This window comes from Podarcis cretensis (assembly GCF_951804945.1).
Source record: "Podarcis cretensis genome assembly, chromosome: 11".
In the NCBI taxonomy this organism is placed as follows: Eukaryota; Metazoa; Chordata; class Lepidosauria; order Squamata; family Lacertidae; genus Podarcis; species Podarcis cretensis.
The window spans coordinates 47,279,250-47,295,480 of record NC_137180.1 but is presented as its reverse complement, the minus strand read 5'-3'; positions in this window follow the sequence as shown (position 1 = coordinate 47,295,480).

The window sequence follows — 16,231 nt, the reverse complement described above, 5'->3', positions numbered from 1 at the left end:
TGACAATATATCTTGGAAATTTATGAAAAAGAATCTCCATGGGATGGGGGTAGGCCAAAGGTTTGAAAATGGTATAAGTGCAATTTATTCTGAGCAAAAGGCAAAGTTAATTGTAAATAATGTGGTCATGGATGAATTACCCATAGAAAAAGGGACACGTCAGGGGTGCCCAATATCCCCATTACTTTTTATATCGGTCCTGGAGGTCTTGTTAAACATGATTAGGGGGGACCAGCTGGTAAAAGGGATTCAGGTCGGAGACAGACATTACAAATTGAAGGCCTTTGCAGACGACTTAGTATTGACCTTGCAAGAGCCAGACACTAGTACCAAAAGAGGTTTAGAATTAATTCAAGTATTCGGCCAGGTCGCAGGATTTAAGTTGAATAAACAAAAAACCAAGGTACTGGAAAAAAATTTAACAAATGTTGAAAGAGAGAGATTCCAAGAGGAAACTGGGTTAGTGGTGGCAAAGAGTGTAAAATACCTGGGGATTAATATGACATCTAAGAATATTAACTTATTTAAGGATAACTATGATAAGTGCTGGACTGAGATAAAGAAAGATTTAGAAATATGGTCAAACCTGAAGCTTTCCTTGTTAGGTCGAATTGCAGTAATCAAAATGAATGTATTGCCTAGAATGTTATTTTTGTTTCAGACACTACAAATTGTGGATAAACTGGACTGTTTCAAGAAGTGGCAGAAAGATATATCTAAATTTGTCTGGCAGGGCAAAAAGCCCAGAATTAAGTTTAAGATACTTACCGATTCTAAAGAAAGAGGGGGGTTTGCCCTGCCGGACTTGAGACTGTACTATGAATCGGCAGCTTTCTGCTGGTTAAAAGATTGGCTACTTCTTGAGAACGCAGATATTCTAGATTTGGAAGGATTTGATAATAACTTTGGTTGGCATGCATATATCTGGTACGACAAGGTTAAAGTGTATAAGGGTTTTAAAAATCACATTGTCAGGAAAGCGCTATATAATGTTTGGAAACGGTACAAAGATTTATTGGAAAATAAAACTCCCAGGTGGCTTTCACCTATGGAGGCCAAGGAGGTAAAGAAACTTAATATGAGAACTAATTGGCCGAAATATTCTGAAATTTTAGAACAAGAAGGTGGTGAATTTAAATTACAAAGTTATGAGAAAATAAAGTCCAAGGTACGAGATTGGCTCCATTATTTTCAAATAATGGAGGCTTACAAACAAGACAGGAAAATTGGTTTCCAGGTGGAGAAATCGAAACTAGAAACAGAACTGCTAGAACCCAATACTAAGAATTTATCAAGAATGTTGCTGTTGAAGTGGAATACAATAGATGAAGTGGAATACAATAGATGAGACAGTGAAGTCAGCTATGGTCAAATGGGCACAGGACATAGGTCATGACATTATGTTTGCTGACTGGGAGCAGTTATGGACCACAGGTATTAAATTCACGGCATGTAATGCCTTACGAGAAAACATTATGAAAATGATTTACAGGTGGTACATGACCCCAGCCAAGCTTGCGAAGATTTATCATTTGCCCAATAATAAATGTTGGAAATGTAAAGAGACTGAAGGTACCTTTTTCCACCTTTGGTGGACCTGCCCAAAGATTAAGGCCTTCTGGGAAATGATTTATAATGAAATTAAGAAAGTGCTTAAGTGCACCTTTAACAAGAAACCAGAGGCATTTCTCTTGGGTATGGTCGGTCAGCTGGTGCCGAAGAAGGATAAGAATTTCTTTTTGTACGCTACTACGGCAGCAAGGATTCTCCTAGCAAAGTATTGGAAGACACAAGAGCTACCCACACTGGAGGAATGGCAGGCGAAAGTGATCGACTTTATGGGACTGGCAGAAATGACCGGCAGAATCCGCGACCAAGAGAAAGAGACTGTGGAAGAAGATTGGAAGAAGTTTAAAATATATCTTAAGAGTTACTATAAAATTGAGGAGTGCTAAAATGCAGAGGGAGAGGAAGACGTAGAATTGCAGCGATAAATTGTGTTAAGTTTAGGGTGAAATTGAAAAGAAGAATGAATTTATATTTAATTGGCTAAGAAGGGTTGCTGAACAATTGTTTAAAATAAAGGATGCAAAAAGGGGAAGGTATGGGGAAGTCCGGGAAAAGAGGCTTATGGAAATGAGGTAAAGAAAGTATGACTTTTTATGTTTGTTTTTATGTTATTTTTGTGTTTGTTAAAAATTTGGAAATTAATAAAAAATTTATTAAAAAAAAAAAAAGAAGAAGAAGAAGAGAAAAAGAGTTTGGATTTGATATCCCGCTTTATCACTACCCAAAGGGGTCTCAAAGCGGCTAACATTCTCCTTTCCCTTCCTCCCCCACAACAAACACTCCGTGAGGTGAGTGAGGCTGAGAGACTTCAGAGAAGTATGGCTAGCCCAAGGTCACCCGGCAGCTGCATGTGGAGGAGTGGAGATGCAAACCCAGTTCACCAGATTACGAGTCCACTGCTCTTAACCACTACACCACACTGGCTCTAACCAGCATAGCCAGTGGTGAGGGATGTTGAGAGATGGAATACAACGGTCCAAGTCTAGTTTAGAGGCAAAGAACCCCAAGAAGGGAGAGCAGTGAAGTTGACGTTGCTCATCAACACTTAGCACCTGGATTGCAGAGAGCCCAATGACATTCAACTAAGTTTTATTCAGACTAGACCCATTGAAATTAATGGAAACTTAATTGAATGCCATCTCTATAGGTTACCTGGTAACAGTTTTCCTCACTGATTGTGAAATATGCTATACAGTGGTACCTCAGGTTACAGACGCTTCAGGTTACAGACTCCGCTAACTCAGAAATAGTTACATTGGGTTAAGAACTTTACTTCAGGATGAGAAGGGAAATTGAGCGGCAGCGGCGCAGCAGCAGTGGGAGGCCCCATTAGCTAAAGTGGTACCTCAGGTTAAGAACAGTTTCAGGTTAAGAACGGACCTCCGGAACTAATTAAGTTCTTAACCCGAGGTACCACTGTATTTCTAAAGTAATTGTTTGTAAATTTGTATATAAATGAATGCACTCAACATTTATGCAAATCTGTGCCTTCGTCTGTCTGCCCACTAAATGCCAAATAAATATTGGTTCATTGTTTCCATTGCGTGGAAGTAGCACAGTCACCAGGTTCCTTTCTGGGAAAGTCAATCATGGGAAATGCTTAACATACATACTTCAACACCCTAGCCAGTTTCTCAGGGTTCCTCCCTTTACCACAGAGATGAGGAACCTGCCGCCATCTTGATGTTGCTGGACTACAGCTCCCATCATCCCTGACTGTTGACTGTATGGACTTGGGGCTGATGGACGTTAGAGTCCAACAACATCTGAACAGCTACAAGTCTTATTTTCCTCCATGTAAACCACTTTCTGCGACTGTTGGCTATTAAGAAATGTATTGCAGGTATGAGGTGCAGGAATTAACACCCATAGGCCAGGAGCAGAGTCTGCCAGAGGTAGGAACCAGGCTACAGGTGGGTGGAAACTAGAAGTGGAAGGACCTGTCAATTTCAGTTTTTTTCAGTTTTTCCAGTCTTGACTTCAGTTCTCCACATTTCTTCTGCATTTTGCAATTTTATTTTACTTTTCAAAACCTTCATGAAACTTCCTCAGCATGTTTGCATGAATTTTCCCCCTTGTAAACACATTTTTTGCAGGTAGTTTCTCCCAACATAATGCATGTTATTTCATTAATAAATTCACTTTTACACACAATTCCCCTAAAATATGTATTTTTGTAAACACTGCTTGGTTGGAGAATGATGTCCCAAGATTTGGGTAACTGTGAATTTCAAAGGACAGCTGTGTTTCAGTTCTTATAGCATTTTGAACAATGTGAACTTGATAGATTTGCATTTAAATGCAAACTGAATCAAATTTCTCCTGCATCCATACTAGAATCTAAAGATTGTCCTTTTCCAAACCTGCACAACAGCCAGCCATCAAACTTGAAAGGTCCTTAATTTCTGAAAGACCAAGTTCTAAAGGATACATTATCAGAGTTGTGCATGATTCAGCACTGTGGTCCTTTGCAGTATAACAAGAACGTTCTTCCTTCGGAAGTCAGGAGGAAGTGAATTGTTGGGCTAAAATCCTGTAATGAGGCCAAGTTCTATCAGGACTCTGTCAAGACAAGGAAATAATTTGCAAACAATATTCTTTGTCCTGGACTCTTGACCTGACACTTGACATTGCACTGAAATTAGTGCAAGGAGCTAAATAATGCATCTCAAGAAAAAGAAATATTGACAGTGCATGACTCAGCCCAAACATTAGATTAAGTCATGAGAAGCCAACCAAATTGCAGCCAGTGGCCTTTTCTGTTTCTATGCCTTCACTGTGGGGAAAGGGGTGATTGAAGCACACACACAGGAGATGAATGACTGAGGCCCGTGTCCTTGGGTTACGTATTCCTAATTATATTTCAGATATACTGCAGGATGCATTTAGATTGGCCACTCAGTCACATTGTCTGCAAGCAGGCTCAGCAGTGTAGGCTGCTTAGCAATGGAACGGCTTGGAAGGCCAGAAGCTCCTGTAAGGGACAGAATTTTGCAACACCTCTTCGGTTGCTGCAGGGAAACTAGTCACGGTTTAAAAACAAAAAGAAAGAAATCGAATAAAGCTGAAAACAGAAATATATTAAATAACCCACCTGGTTCTCCTTTAGGGGAAGCTTTATTGCAGCCTTTTGCAAGCTGTGGATCTTTCAAAAGTTAAGGATGGGCAGGTTCTGAAGTAGATTAAAGCATTTGACATTTACTGGATTTGTTCTCTTAAAACCTGTGTCACGGCTCAGTGGGAGAGCATCTATTTTGCATGTAGAAGGTTCCAGGTTCAATCTCAGACACCTCGAGGTAGGACTGCAAAAGACCCCTGCCTAAACCCCTGGAGCAGGAGTGCCAAGTGGGGGACAGGGGGCAGCCCCCCAACTTCCAATAAAAGAGCTGCCCCTCCTATGTTCCACGGCATTTGCACATTTCCACTGATGTGGAAATGTGAAGAACTGCACATAAGATTGGAAAAATAAGGGAAACAAAAGTTGATTGATTTACCAATCCCTTGCCACACATTGAACTGTGATCTCACCCTATAAAGTGCCTAGCATTTACCAAACTGTTTAATGTGAATAAATAAGAGAAGGTAGCCTTCTTGTCTTGCTTTCAAAGAGGGGGAAAAGGAATGGCCTCAAACTCAGTGTTATCCAAATAAATAATCAATGAGAAAGATCATTAAATGGGCAATTGTTCTAGTAATCACACCAATTATTATTTTTTAAAAAAAGAAAAGATTAAAGATATGTTTGTAGGCTGGTTTAATCCAGAGCCTTAAAAGCCAAGTATAGATTTCTCTCATTGTGTAACTCAGACAGGTGAGAGTGAGAGATCAGTGTGCTATGAAGCACATGAGGAAGGAAGGGCCATAGCAGCTCATAGTAGAGAATCTGCAAAAGGTCCAGGTTCCATCCCAGGCCTCTCCGGAAAGGTCTGGGAATGTCCCCAGTCTGAAACGCTGGAGAGCCATGGGGCTCAAAAGGAGCTGCTACCACTGTCTGAGGTGGTTTGCTCTCTCTGACTAATAATAGGGCTGGTTTCAGCCTGGAAAACAGGTGGAAAGAACTCATGCTCTATGACAGGCTTCCTCAACCTCGGCCCTCCAGATGTTTTGAGACTACAGTTCCCATCATCCCTGACCACTGGTCCTGCTAGCTAGGGGTCATGGGAGTTGTAGGCCAAAAACATCTGGAGGGCCGAGGTTGAGGAAGCCTGCTCAACATTATATTTTGCTGCTTGAAATGAAGGACAAGATGGTGGCCTCTCCAGTGTGGTGTAGTGGTTAAGAGTGGTAGACTTGTAATCTGGTGAACCGGGTTCGCGTCTCCGCTCCTCCACATGCAGCTGCTGGGTGACCTTGGGCCAGTCACACTTCTTTGAAGTCTCTCAGCCCCACTCACCTCACAGAGTGTTTGTTGTGGGGGAGGAAGGGAAAGGAGATTGTTAGCCGCTTTGAGACTCCTGAAGGGGAGTGAAAGGCGGGATATCAAATCCAAACTCTTCTTCTTCTTCTTCTTTCACCACCTGAGGTGAAATGAGAAGGTGCCCACCCCCCACCCCCATCAAAGTCTCACTTACCAGGGTCATGTGGTGGCAAGGACATGTGGGGTGCTCACGGGGGGCATTGCCTCGTTGGATTTTGCTGCCCAAGGTGGCTGCTTCAATCCATCTTTTGGGTGGGCCAGCATTGACGCCTCCATTCTCCCATACAAAAGTCTGCCAGGTTGGCAATTCAACACTGGTAATGGGTTACTTTACAGTGGTACCTCGGGTTAAGTACTTAATTCGTTCCGGAAGTCGGTTTTTAACCTGAAACTGTTCTTAACCTGAAGCACCACTTTAGCTAATGGGGCCTCCTGCTGCTGCGTGATTTCTATTCTCATCCTGAAGCAAAGTTCTTTACCCGAGGTACTATTTCTGGGTTAGCGGAGACTGTAACCTGAAGCGTATGTAACCTGAAGCGTATGTAACCTGAAGCGTATGTAACCTGAAGCGTATGTAACCCGAGGTACCACTGTATCACTCATTATATCAAAGGGTAGCAGAATAGCTTTATCATTGAACAAGCAGTACACTTCAACTGAGGATTAGGAGAAATTATGACAGGAAACAATGCAGGAAGGTAAAATATTAGAATTCCATTGTTCGTAGTCACATTTCAAAGGTATCTTCTCATTTAAGTATGCTAATAACTCAGGTAGCACTTGGCTGCTTGGGGACATGGGTGGTGCTGTGGTCTAAACCACTGAGCCTCTTGGGCTTGGCGATCAGAAGGTCGGCGGTTCGAATCCCCGCGATGGAGTGAGCTCCCATTGTCCCAGCTCCTGCCAACCTAGCAGTTCGAAAGCACGCCAGTGCAAGTAGATAAATAGGTACCACTGCGGAAGGAAGGTAAACGGCGTTTCTGTGCACTCTTGCTTCCATCACGGTGTTCCTTTGCGCCAGAAGCGGTTTAGTCATACTGACCACATGACCCAGAAAACTGTCTGTGGACAAACGCCGGCTCCCTCGGCCTGAAAGTGAGTTGAGCACCGCAAACCCATAGTTGCCTTTGACTGGACTTAACCATCCAGGGTTCCTTTACCATTTACTTCTGTGCATGCTGCACATATCTATACATCCTTTCCTAATTCTGCCTAATGGTAGAGCCAGCCTTGTTTCCAGCTACCATGAGCTCCTTTCTTCCCAGTTTCCAGTAATTGTCCTTGCCCAACCACAAAGACAACTCTGTTTTTGAAGTCTGGGTTTTCAATAAACTACTTCAGAACTGAATGATGTTCAAATAAATACCATAATTTTATTTGTTGTTCCCACCCCCCACCCCACCTGGAAGAAAAAAGCTTGCTTATTCCCGCCCCCCTGCTCTTCCAGCCTTTCCAGAAGTACAAAATCTCCAGTCATGACTATCACCAAAAGCAAACTATCTGGCTGGCTGTAACTTCAGAAACCTTTGCATCATCTCTGAATCACACCATTCTTTGAAAGCTCTCTTCTGAAACAGTGCCAGGTTAATTTATTTAACCACTTGCAGAACATGACTAAACACTCAAAATGCAGATTATTTGATTCACGCTTTCATCACCTTGAGAATTTTCTGTCATGGAATCATAATGGATAGTTCAATGTCCCTTTGGCATCAGTCAGCAAAGGGTTTGTGTCGCTGAGTCAGGAACTGGTGCCTTAAACTCATGAATCAGCACAATCCCCGGGGTGTACAGTTAAAGACCTGTTAAAATCATTGGTTGCTTTGCTACTGACTTCAGTGGAGAGGAGATTGAAACCCATATTGGAAATGCTTTGATTTTTATTTTATTTTATTTAAAAAAAAACAAGCTATACAAGAAACAGCTTACTTCTAGTGCCATATGGAAATCTTCTCCTCTGTGTTTTAATCAATTAATGAGAAGATAAATTGTATTTGAAAAGAACCAAAGGGGTAGGAAAATATCAGAGAATTCTCAGGCCCAATTGCCATCTCATCCAACATTTTACGATACGATACGATACAATACGATACAATATCTTTATTGTCATTGTCCCTTGCGGAACAATGAAATTGAAAAACTACATAAAACTACATAAAAACTACATAAAACTACCACAAAACTACATAAAACTACATAAAAACTACATAAAACTACATAAAAACTACATAAAACTACATAAAACATTCAAAAACCCCTACAAAACTCTAAAACCCCATTTTAAAATACACTATACTACAGAGACCCCTTATGCTGCGTTTAGAACCAGAATTGCATTAGCATAGAAACTGTTTTTCAGGCGGCGAGTCCTGGCCTTTATAACCCTATACCTTCTTCCAGAAGGCAGAAGCTGAAAGAGATCATTTCCGGGGTGCGTACTATCATGTGCTATCTCTGCCGCTTTCTTATGGCACCTGGCAGCATAGATTTGATCTAAAGTGGGAAGAGTGCACCCAATAATTCTCTCTGCAGTCTTTACAACCCTGGATAGCATTGTTTTTTCCCTGGCCGTGCAGCTCCCAAACCACACACACAGACCATAAGTTAGTTCGCTCTCCACAGTGCAATGGTAGAATGCCATTAACAGGCATTTTGCTCTCATAATGGTCAACCAGATGCTTGTAGGAAGTCAAGAAGTATATGTGCTAACTCTATGGGGCCCTGGTCCCTTTGGTCCCCCAAACAAAAATTTTAGGGAGGTTAGGCCCCCCTCCATATTTTCTACAAGTTGGCACCTCCTCCCCTCCCTCCCCTGGGCAGCCACCTCCCTGCCAGCTGGGTGCCTCCCTCTTCTCCCATCATGTCTCCCAGCTTTCTGCACAATTTCTGAGCATGTCTGAGCCAGCAGGCAGGCAGGCGGGTAGGAGAGATAAGGGGGCAGTGGGTGGAGGGGGCAGAAACTTATTGTGCATGGACAGGGGGCAAGAGGTGAGTGGGTGGATGGCGGGGAAGCCTGCACCCCGACAGCTGTTAAGGTTGGGGAGGTTAAAGTGAGGCCTTTTTACTATTAAATAAATTAGTGCAATAATATTTTTTACGTTTACAAAAAAGACTTACCTTGGAAACAAGATCAGAAACGAGATGGAAAGTGGCTTTGTTGGGTGTTATATTGAAGTGGATGAAGTGAATATTGTTTATATACAGTGGACAGATGAAGAATCGGAAGTCTCTTTCTGAATTTTATTTTTCTCTCTTTATATTAAAACTTCTTTTCTATTTCTTCTTCTTTATTTCTCTCTTTCTCATTCTTTATTCCTTTCTCCCTCTCCCCCGTCCTTCTCTTTCTGGTTTTTCTTATTATTATTGTATTTAGATCAAAGTCCAAGTCTAGACAGTAGACTATATATTTGAAAACAGAAAATATATTTGATATAGTTTTGCATTTTTCTCTATAAACTCTAATAAAATTTATTTAAAAAAAACAACTGAGATCAGCAAGTGCACCAATCTCAGACAGGCTCTAGCCTGCCTCTCCAGTTTCCCATACCTCAATTAAAGTCTCATGGAAGGCATTATGAGAGAATTCCCATGGGGCATTTTTCAGATCATGAAGCGCAGGTAGATAGGAAAGTGCTGCAGTGCTAGAAAAAGGTTAAATGAAAATAAAAAGACACACTGTACTGAGCTCCAGAGCTATCAAAATTTTAAAGACATTCTAAAGCGTCTTATGAATAAGACGGAAAGACAAGGTCCTCTTTTTCAGGAAAGAAAACTTTCAGGAAATTGAAGGACAAGTTTCAGCACCCTGATGAAACTGTCAGGAGCTCAGCCTACACTCGAGTAGGACCCTGGCAGAGACACATGCCTGACTGCCATGTTCTCTCCCTCCTGGTCAATCGTTCGGGAGCTTCAATAGCTTTCTTCAGCCCGAACATCACAGCGACCGATGCCAACCGACATCGACACACTTAGGGTTCTGCAGAGTTTGCGCAGTTGTGTAACAGACCTCAGCAACTCAGCATTTTGGCTAATCTACTTTATTTACACACACGGAGCACTGCAATATGGCTCCCTCTCTCTCTAGCATCAGACAGCAAAGAGAATGAACAAAGGACGATAGTCCCACTTCACAGAACACAGTAACACAAACATCCAGTCTCCGTCACTTCCCACTCTGTGGAGTCAAAACATATACCGTCATGTGAAAGACAACAATCGCAAGACTGCAATCATGGAGCAGGAATTCTAACAGAAACAAGGTTGGTGGCGAGGTGGGGGAGATGGAGACATGCAGGCAGAGAATCTTGTTTGCACCACTTCCTTCTCCCCTCCTCTCCTTATTGCCCAACCACCACAACCCCCTTTAGCAGCCCTGAATCACTCCAGTTATCTATGCTTGTTTTGGGGAGCCCATGTGATCGCATAAGATGGATCTGGAAGCAGATTGAAGGTCATCTCTAAACATCCTCTAGCAGGTGGAAGGGTCCCAGAAACCCAGAACCACCAGCACTGAGGGTCCTGCCTGGCCCACCTACTCCTACTTGAGTCTGCAAGTCATCATTTTAAATTTCCCACAATGCCCCTGACAGAGCATTGCAAGTAAATTCCAAGGTTTTGTGGCTGCCCACCACTGCTGCTAAGGAATCTCATCACTGGGACCCAATCAGTGGGCATTTTGCCAAGTGTCTTCTTGAACTTAGAGCCAGCTTTGTCTGAAAGACTTGGTCATATGCTTTTTCTCTGCTGCAGAACAAGCAGGGCTTTCCTGTTCGCCTCATTGGAGAGGACAAGTGCAGAGATTCGCCTTGAAATGTCAGAGATTATCATTAGGGTGAATTTTTTTTTAGCCCAAATGCTGGTTGGTATTGCACATTCAGGGCATTTATTTGCTAATGCAGATATTCATTTCTTGCAATGGTAAGATTTCCTGAGGGTGTGTTGTTCCCCATTGAAAGTGCTTACCAGTGTGCTATTTTTTCCTGGCATCACGCTATTGTAAAAAAACACCAATTTGTTCCATATCCTTCCCCATTCTGTGCAGGGTATATTGGAAGATTGGGGGTGGGGGAATGGGGTTATTGGTTTGGTTTCTTCTTCTTTTTATTGCATATTTTGTGCTTTTTATCATGTATTTTTATGTTGCAAACTGCCCTGTGATCTACAGACGAAGGGCGGTCTACAAATCAAATAAATAAATGCCAAGAACCAGAAATGAACACCAAGCAACATTAGTGGCGGTGTGAGCCCTGATCTCACCACCAATCTGCCTCAGCACCTAAGCAGCTCTGTTGCATCACACATGGCAGGACTGTGTTCTGCTATGTGAAATAAGAATAAAGCAAGCATTTCGGGGGAAAGCAGTATAACATCACAAGGCTGACCATGTCTACTCAGATATAAGGAAGTTGGAAAATTCTAATGAAAACAGAAACAACAGCAGAAATGGCAGGTGTTCACTTACTCATCCCATGTCCAGACTGGGAATCAATGCAACGAATATGATTGGCTTCAATGCAGTTGTGTGTGCAGCACTCAGGAATTGTGTGCTTTCAGTCCACAAACAATACATAGTTAATAGTGTGTGTCCCTCCCTCTCCCCAAAGGCATTGTGTTTCCTTTGCACTGAAATGAATGTGGTGGAATAACTTAACAACCACATAATTTACATAATTTAGGTAATTACAGTGGTACCTCGGGTTACAGATGCTTCAGGTTACAGACTCTGCTAACCCAGAAATAATACCTCAGGTTAAGAACTTTGCTTCAGGATGAGAACAGAAATCGCACCGTGGCAGCAGGAGGCCCCATTAGCTAAAGTGGTACCTCAGGTTAAGAACAGTTTCAGGTCAAGAACGGACCTCCAGAACGAATTAAGTTCTTAACCCAAGGTACCACTGTAATGACATAAACTACATAAGCTGTGAAATTTCACCACAGTGGGAAGTAAAATGAATGATGTGCTTTTGGGTGGAAGATGAACTGCAGCAGAATGGAAACGTGATAAATACAGAGCAAAATGAAAAGCAATGCCTTATCACACACACACACACACACACACACACACACACACACACACACCTACTCAGGACTAAGTCCTATTTATTTCAATGAGGCTCAGGAAAGTGGAGTTGGGGTTCCGGTCCAAGTCAAGTCTATAGTTTGCATCTTTTGCATAACCAAGGGAGGCATTCAACTAAGTTGTTAGATGCACAGAACAAGGTCTGCTTGAGCAATGGGACTTCCCCTGCCTTTCCTCCACCCATGCCCTCTAAATCTACTCTGGAGGGTTAGAGTAACTCCAAGAAGAGATTTAGCAGGCAAACAAAGGCCACACAGCAGGAGGAGAGGGTGGAAAATCTCATTGCATCAGCAGACCTCGTTACCCCCATGCACACCCCCATGTAGGGCTAAGCTGAATTCTACCCTAGGAATGTGGACAGTCACACGACACCAACCAAGTTCTTCCCCAATTCACTGATGGAAAGGTCATTTGTCTTTATGGGGTCAAGTGTGCTTTGGCACTGAAACGAGTGACCTTGATCTGACTAGCTGAAGACCTTCATTTGCAAGCACAAATAAAGTTTATTTCCGTATTTCTACATAAGACGTCAACTTACGTGATTCAAAAATGGGAACATTTTTACGTCCACTGGGCCTTATCAAAGTTAAAACGACTTGTTTGACATTTCTCTTCCCAAAACTAGGTTACCCAAACATAGAAAGGAATGTGCAGGTTCCTTTGAAGCTGTCCCCTCCCCCCCCCAGCTACTAGTGGCCAAGTCCTTTCAGAAAATGAGGAGCTTGGCAAGACAACCCTACTACCAGAGAACGGGTGCTCTGTTTTAGCACTTCCAAGGCTATTCCCTGCAAGCTGGACATTTCAACCTAGTATGGTTCTTCAAAGACAAGTAAGGTAAAGGTAAAGGGACCCCTGACCATTAGGTCCAGTCGTGACTGACTCTGGGGTTGCGGCACTCATCTCACTTTATTGGCCGAGGGAGCCGGCGTACAGTTTCCGGGTCATGTGGCCAGCATGACTAAGCTGCTTCTGGCGAACCAGAGCAGAGCACAGAAACGCCGTTTACCTTGCCGCTGGAGCGGTACCTATTTATCTACTTGCACTTTGACGTGCTTTCAAACTGCTAGCTTGGCAGGAGCAGGGACTGAGCAATGGGAGCTCACCCCATCGCAGGGATTCGAACCGTTGACCTTCTGATCGGCAAGTCCTAGGCTCTGTGGTTTAACCCACAGCACCACCCACATCATATATTGCAATGTCTGGAGGATGCTGAAAGGCCATGCAGTCAGGTACTGGTTGGCCACTGTGAGAACAGGATAATGGACTATATAGGCCACTGGCCTGACTCAGCAGATTCATGTTATGATTCTTACATTCTTGTTTAGTTCATTTATATACTACATTTCCACGGTAAACGAAAGCAATCCACAATTGCTCTACAGTGGTACCTCTGGTTACGAACTTAATTCGTTCCGGAGGTCCGTTCTTAACCTGAAACTATATTTAACCTGAGGTACCACTTTAGCTAATGGGGCCTCCCAATGCCGCCGCACCGCCACCGTGCGATTTCTGTTGTCATCCTGAAGCAAAGTTCTTAACCCGAGGTACTATTTCCGGGTTAGCAGAGTCTGTAACCTGAAGCGTTTGTAACCTGAAGCGTCTGTAACCTGAGGTACCACTGTACTTCACCAGCTCTACTGAAGAGGTTCCTCATGAGGCTGGAGGAACATTGCCCGGCTAATGTTTTATTTATTGATGATTTTAATATGCAGTACATGTCTTAAGATTTTTATTAAAAATATAAAGCGGTACAGAAATAAATAATAATAATAAATAATAATCATTATTATCCCAATACACAATGCGGGGAAAAGCCTGTTTGTATCGAATCATATACCGTATTTTTCGCCTTATAAGACGCACCAGACCACAAGACGCACCTAGTTTTTGGAGGAGGGAAACAAGAAAAAAAATATTCTGAATCTCAGAAGCCAGAACAGCAAGAGGAATCACTGCTCAGTGAAAGCAGCAATCCCTCTTGCTGTTCTGGCTTCTGTGACAGCTGCGCAGCCTGAATTCGCTCCATAAGATGCACACACATTTCCTTTTACTTTTTAGGAGGGAAAAAGTGAGTCTTATAGAGCAAAAAATATGGTAAATAAATTCAAAACCAGCAATGCAGCCAGGCCTGGTACCAGAAGTTGACCAGTTTGAACACTGAGCGGGGGCCACAAGAACACAGGATTTCTCATTGACCGAGCCCAGTTATCTTACTTGCTGTCCTGTTGGCAGGCTACTTTATAGCAGTGGGTGGACAGCAGAGTCACTTTTGAATAGCAGCAACAGAAATATATAGTTTGACCACTTTGGAGGCAGGTGTGTGTGTTGGGGGCCCAGGGTCCCCTGAAATTATTAAAGTAAACATAGGATAAATTCAACATTTCAATAATCTAGACCTTGTACATAAGGAGAACAAAAACAAAATTAACAATCCAAAATCATCATCACCCACGTTACTAGTCCTTGTCTTGCTGCATTCCAGAGGGCCACAGTATCCTGGCTTAAATGCAGCTAAGAGGGTCTTCTCACCAGGCTATAAATTTCACAGTTGCTTCCATTATCTCTCTCTCTAGAGATTGGAATGACAATGATGGTAGTTTCATCTTCTTCCCCAGCCTTCCTGGTGTTTTTGCTGCCAGTGCTGATCATACTGGGAAATAAGCCCCATTAGACACAAAAGGACTTGTTTTTGTGCAAAACACACATGAGATAGCACTGCTAAAATTCACCAGATCCAATTCCAAAATGAAATCGTCACAAGGAACATTCAGGGTCATCGTGCTATTACATCAAAGGCTAGAGTTACTGTAACAGCGTCTCATCCTGATTACCTTTATTTCAACATCACATCTAATGGGACTTCCTTCCAAGGAAGTGATTAGTACTTAGGCTTGAGAGTTTCTAGGACTCGTGTTCCAGAAAGGCTAATATTTTCCTTTGAGTCCTTTCACCAAGCAATCATTTGACAGCCAAGTTTGCTCATCTCTTCCAGCGAAACATCTCAGGTGTGATGATGACAACATCAAGGGTCAAAAGCTGAGAAGAAGATCTTTGCATCGCATGCAGGAAAAGCTTTGATCAATCGAACAGTAGACAAACACATTAGAGGTATTAAGTGATGTCTCTTGGATCATGACACCACAACTGGATGTGCCAGATGTTTGGAATGATTACACTTGCCGATATAAGGCACAATTGGCATGTGATCAGTGTTTAATCAAAACACATGCGATATATGCAGGCATTATAGACTGGAACAGCCAGAAAAGGCTTCCCTGATACAATATGGAGGGGTGGGGGGCGGTGTTAATTCATAAGGAGAGGGAAGCAAGAGGGACTTGTATATGGAGCTGTGGCTTCTGAAGGTAGGGTTGCCATATTTCAAAAAGGAAAAACCAGAACACCTGCTTTTTAGGAAGCCCCCGAAATTGCTGGAAGATCAATTTCACAGAGCTGAATAGCATGTGGTTGATGTAACTGCAGCCCATCAAGACTCCCACAGAACAGAGTATGAACATATCAGAAACCCATCCAGAGAGAAAAGAAAGCCATTTTGTACAGGCTCTTCTATTTGGAATCCTCTGAGACTCTATGACCTAATTGCTGGCAATGCAAATACAGATTCATGTTCTGTATTATGAATTTCCTCATTACTCCCTGGTGAGTATATGCCAGAGGCCATTAGCTTCCTCCTCTGTGCTTTGTTTGTTGTCTGAGGCCTAAGCTGTGTGCGTTGGATAAAAGCATTGAGTTCAGGCTGCTATTTTCTTCTCCTTCCTTCCTTTCTTTCTTTCTTTTTCTTTTTTAAAAAAATTGAGTTTGGTATTTTTAATTTGTCAAAGAGTCTTTCTTCCAGGAAATCAGCATTGCATCTCCAAAAGCATCAAAGGATGTGAAGGCAATATTCCCCCCAAAGGAAATTCTATATTCTTGGAGAGTGATACATTCATAAAAGTGGCACTTTGGTGTTTTACAAAAAATGAGATGACAAAGAATCTCCAAAGAACTATACCAGGGGTAGCTGGAGACAAACAGTGGGAGGTTACCAAACCTTAACTTCCATGTCTTGTGATTTGCCAGAAGCATCTGGTGGACGTTTTTCACAGGCTAGTGATTAACTATGCCTTGCTGAGCATTTTGAAGCAGGGGCAGAGGAAGGGGGTGTG